The sequence below is a fragment of the Peromyscus maniculatus genome, chromosome 16, assembly GCF_049852395.1.
Source record: "Peromyscus maniculatus bairdii isolate BWxNUB_F1_BW_parent chromosome 16, HU_Pman_BW_mat_3.1, whole genome shotgun sequence".
Classification (NCBI taxonomy): Eukaryota; Metazoa; Chordata; class Mammalia; order Rodentia; family Cricetidae; genus Peromyscus; species Peromyscus maniculatus.
The window spans coordinates 57,657,880-57,663,235 of NC_134867.1; the positions used below are offsets into that span (position 1 = coordinate 57,657,880).

The 5,356-nt window shown below is 45.5% G+C and overlaps 1 long non-coding RNA gene across 1 annotated transcript; it reads left to right on the forward strand.

Annotated features, from left to right (window-relative positions):
• The first annotated feature begins 234 nt into the window (after window positions 1-234).
• On the forward strand, window positions 235-5,056 carry LOC143268914 (uncharacterized). Its single transcript, XR_013045129.1, has 2 exons — window positions 235-991; window positions 1,671-5,056. It is a non-coding gene; the product is annotated as an uncharacterized LOC143268914 (long non-coding RNA).
• The last annotated feature ends 300 nt before the right edge of the window (window positions 5,057-5,356 follow it).

Below are 5,356 nucleotides of genomic sequence, written 5' to 3' on the forward strand. Positions count from 1 at the left end.
CTCAAATGAATTCTCATTCTCTTTCTCTCTCTCTCTCTCTCTCTCTCTCTCTCTCTCTCTCTCTCTCTCTCTCTCTCTCTCTCTCTCTCTTTCCTCAAGATTCCACAGTGTCCATGCTAGAGGCTCAGAAGCAAATGTTGAATTAAAGAATCTACTCACTGGGCCTTAGTGGTTTGTACACAATGTCTCTTCTCAAGCTACTTGAATTTTTATTATTTGGGTGGGGGACATAATGTAGCCTTTGGGTAGGTTTTTTTTTTTTTTTTAAATAATTTTGGCTCACCTGGCATCCTCTGCATCAGCAGAGAAGTGTCTACAATGACTTCCGCTGGGGCTGCATGCTCCCAGTCTAGCAATGCTTGGCTGCATTTGGGCTTCCCGGATTTACTCTTGCTTGTGGAGTGATACCCCCGAGAATATGATGATACAGCCTCACAGAATATTTCAGTCCACCGTAAATTACATGCCAGCTAGACACTGGTGTTTTATTTAGGTCAACTGTTCAGGGCTCAATGCCCTTTAAAAAAAAAACACATTTGAAGCATTTGATGGATTCATTGCTGAGTGCACTATAAATAAATGCAACCTCAAATTCCAGACAGTGAAAATGATGTGTGAGGGGCTACATCAGAGCCAGCTCTGTGAACAGTGACCCTTTCAAGGTGATAGCCAGAAAAAAGGGGGGGGGGAATTGGTTGTTGGGAATCCAAGGTCAAGTCCCCAGCCCTCCCCGAGACAGGGATCCGCCTGTCTCCATGTCTCCCAGTATGTGCTCTATTGTCTTCCTCTGTAATTTGGGGAAAAATCACATCGCTGACAGTTCTCTCTCTCTCTCTCCTAGTATTTTTGGTGTCATGCCAGTTCCTGAAGTTGCTATGTGTTACCTGGAAACACACACACACACACACATACACACACACACACACACACACTCACTCACACACCCACACTCACCCACTTTCCTCTACACCTCACAATATTTCATAATCAAGTAAGTCTGACATACAAAATCTAACAGACTTCTTACCCAGGGCTTCTCAGAACCTTCAGGAGGAGGATATAGGAGGCCACAGTCATGTCATTAGACCACAGAAACCTTGGTTCAGGGGTATCTCGTGGCCTCATGTATCCTTGTGTGTAGTCCCAGAAAATATAAAACTAATTGGTGGCTAGGATTCCTCGAAGTCCCCAACCTCCATGACACATTTCTCTTTTATGAGAGAGAGAGAGAGAGAGAGAGAGAGAGAGAGAGAGAGAGAGAGAGAGAGAGAGAGCCCACTTCCCTCCCTCTGTGGCTCTTGCCACAGAGATGTCACCATTCTGCTGTTTTTCTGGGCCAGAAAGGTGGTGGGAATAGCCAAGGCCCGATTTCATGAAGGGGCTGGAAACTGTCCTTCTGACTTAAAAATACCGTCTCTCTTTCCCATACCAAGTCATTGAGTTTTTAGTTTAGAGCTATTCAGATTCTAAGAGAAGATGAAGTTTTATAGGGGGATGGCCAGGCAAAATAATCTACTTCATTCCTATCAATTAGGAACAAAAATGCAGTCCCCAAAGCATGTTCTAAATAGTGGCATTGAGAAGCCAAAATAGACTGACGCACAGTAGAATTAGATGGCCTATTTCAAGCCCCGCTGTTATGTTTATCCTTATTTGGCTGCTTCTTCCAGAGTTGCATGACTATGGTAATGAGAATGACCTTGGATCCTGCAGCTGATCATCTCAACTCCAGGAAAGATTGTGCTTTAATTCCTTTCATCGAAAACGTAGCCACAGGCCCATCATGCTTTGGGGAGGTACATGCTTCTATCTTGTACCTCGCCTGAATTTCCCAAGTGTTCTTCCTACCCTGTGATGGAGGCAATACACTATGTTAAATCCAACCACATCCTCAGCTTCTGAGGAAAACAACCAGAGGCAGCTTCAGGTATAGAGGTCCTCGGGTCTCATCACACGTGACCCACTTGCCCTGGACAAAGCCAATTGATCAGAGTCACCACCAGACCCAAAGGCAGTCCCCTGTAAGCCAGCAACTCCACCCAATGGCAACTACGTGCTTTGGGGATCCCTTAGGTCTGTAAGGTATTGTCCTGGCTGTGTCTTCTGTCCTGCAGGTCTAGCTGCTCGTCTCTCCCTGAGGGCTTCTGCAATTGTCCTATGTGGGCCCCTGCTCAGACCTGCTCTCTCTGCTGGGGTGGTGTGCATAGGCATGGCCCCCACAGACTCGTGTGTCTCAGTGCTGGGGTGGTGTGCATAGGCATGGCCCCCACAGACTCGTGTGTCTCAGTGCTGGGGTGGTGCACATAGGCATGGCCCCCACAGACTCATGTGTCTCAGTGCTTGGCCCGCAGGGAGTGGCATTATGACGAGGTGTGGAGGACATGTTGGAGGACATGTGTCACTATGGGGGTGGACTTTGAGGTCTCATATGCTCAAGCTATGCCCACTGTGGCTCACAGTCTCCTTTTGCTGCCTGTGGATCAAGATGTAAGAACTCTCAGCTCCTTCTCCAGCACCACATCTGCCTGCCTGCTGCCACCATGCATCCCACCATGGACTAAACCTCTGAAACTGTAAGCCAGACCCAATTAAATATTTTCATTTTTAAGAGTTGCCACAGCCATAGTGTCCCTTCACAGCAATAAAGCCATAACTAAGACATCTGGTTTCCAAACTTGCTATAGTCTTCTCCAGGAATCTCACTGGCCCTCCTGGAATCTTTGCTGGAATGGGGAGGTGCTGTGGGATGGTCTGTATGTCAAATTGCTCTGATTGGTCAATAAATAAAACACTGATTGGCCAGTGGCCAGGCAGGAAGTATAGGCGAGACTAACAGAGGAGAACAGAGAAAACAGGAAGGCGGAGGGAGTCACTGCCAGCCGCTGCCATGACAAGCCACATGTGAAGATGCCTGTAAGCCACAAGCCACGTGGCAAGGTATAGATTTATGGAAATGGATTAATTTAAGCTATAAGAACAGTTAGCAAGAAGCCTGCCACAGCCATACAGTTTGTAAGCAATATAAGTCTCTGTGTTTACTCGGTTGGGTCTGAGAGGCTGTGGGACTGGTGGGTGACAGAGATTTGTCCTGACTGTGGACAAGGCAGGAAAACTCGAGCTACAGGGAGGCAAACCCTTCCTCCTGTAAATCGAATCATGCAACTGGATCCTTGCATTCCCACACTCAGAGCAGGCCCAGGGAAGCAGGCAGGTATTTACCAGCCATGCCACCGGCTTCCCCCATCACACAGCCCCTGGAAGCCAAGGTCCCCATGAGGCCATTCAATGTTTAACTCTCATTTCTCATGTCACTTGTGGTGAGTTTGGATGCCACTGCTCCACACCACACCCCCCAGTCCTTCGGGAATTCCATGCCCAGAGTCAGATCTTCAGGTCTTTATTTGGCCCTGTGCACCCTGCTCTACTCTAGGCACAGTGCCCAGGATGGACCGTGTGATGGGCAGGTCTGGCAACACCAGTGTGCAATGGAGTGCAGCAAGAGTCTGCACCCCGTGTAGTACACCTCCTTGCCAGCTTTCTTAGCATTATTATTAAGGCTTCCTTTGAAGCTAGGGAGCACCTGAGTTCAAAGGATGACCTATGTGTCATGGAAGGTGACACTTAAGACCATACCACAGTCTCTCTCTTTAGTCGTGGCCATTTCAATATGTTGATAGGCAACTGGCACCTAGCAAACTGAGATTGGATTGGAACAATAAGTAACTGAATGGATTCAAGTGTATCTGAGAGCAAGGCATGCAGGGTATTTCACAGCAGTGGAGGACATTTAAAAAAATGTATTATGCAGTTGTCTGATATCTAGGGAAATTTTTGATTTGTATTTTATGGGACAAAGAAACCATTGAATGGAAGAAAACACAGATATTTAATATATGCAACTTTCTAATCATGAGCACAAATAAATATAGACTAATTTGGCTATATACAAACCTGGAAAGATCTCTCTGGCAGGTAGAATTTGAGCCTTTAACCTTACTTCTCCTATAGTCACTTCCCCTCTGTGTTTGGAATGGCAAGTTCTGGCTGTGGACATAGCAGGGATCATCCGGACTCTCTTCTCTCTTCCTGGATCACAGACACGATGGCTAACACTCTAGCAGCCGTTTGTTGTCTCTAGGATGACGCTCAGGAGATGCCAGGAGAGGGCAGGGATGTGAGCCTTCATGTTGTCAACTGTGTAACTCAGTCCTCCCCATTGGATATTTGTTCTGTGAGATAAGAAGTCCCTCATTTCAGACAGTAGAGTTGGGCTTTCTGTTGCTGGGCATCTGATTCATCCTCCTCTGATCCCAAACTTGAGGGAAAACACAAATAACAGAAAAAAATGCTTGCAATGTTAATCACAAAAAATAATTTCCTGTAAATATGAAAACTTCTATAAATAACAAGATAGATAGTTTAACCTTAAAAGAGCAAAGAGTATGAATAGGAACATAAAAAAAAATAAGTGACTCAAATAATAAGTTCGGTAAAACCTCAGCTTTACTAGTCATTAGAAATGACACACACACACAAGTCAAAGCAACATTTTAATGACTTTGCCACCAACAAACACTGCAAATCCCGGAGAACTATACCATCTTCCAGAAAGCAATCTGGCTAAATGTATCGAGAGTTTGGTAATAGCCATCTGCTTCTGTCAGAACACGGTCCAAGAATGGAGTCATGTAAGGAGAATTCTGGGTGCTTGTGAGAAAACTCCAAGAAAACAAGACATGAGTCTTGTGACCTTTGTTTCTTCAGAACACAGAATTGTTCTTGGAATGTGGTTTTTGTGCTCCACAACCCCCTCCCCCACCCCCACCCCAGCCCCAGGTGTAGCAGATAGAAGTGAGTTTACTTCAGATTATTCATTACAACTGGCTATTGTGATTTGTTTGTATGTCTCTGTGGAAAACCATGTTTTTGCCATGTGGGATTTATCCTTGTGATTGTATACAGCTTGAACTTATGAAAACTTTACTCAGGTGACTCTTCTTAACCCTCGGGGTATAAATTGTCTGATGCTCCGAATAAAGCTGACTATTGCATGAGACTTTAGTCTGCCTCAGTTTAGGTTCCACTCTCCCAGGTTCCACCGCCTTTAGAGGAGTACTCACCCTTTGGAAATCTGTGTGGAGTAATAGCTGATGGAGTGCAAAAATTTGCTATGAGGATATCTTCAGAAGTGCTGTGGATAATTACAAAATCCTGGGGGACATGGGCAAAGAGAGCTTTGGTTAAATGGATTACAGGACTACCCTAGGTACTCCAAACATGCAGCTGTTAGTCTTCAGCCAGGGTACATTTGTTGACACCCAACAATGTTCATTATTAAGTGAACAGCAGATTGACA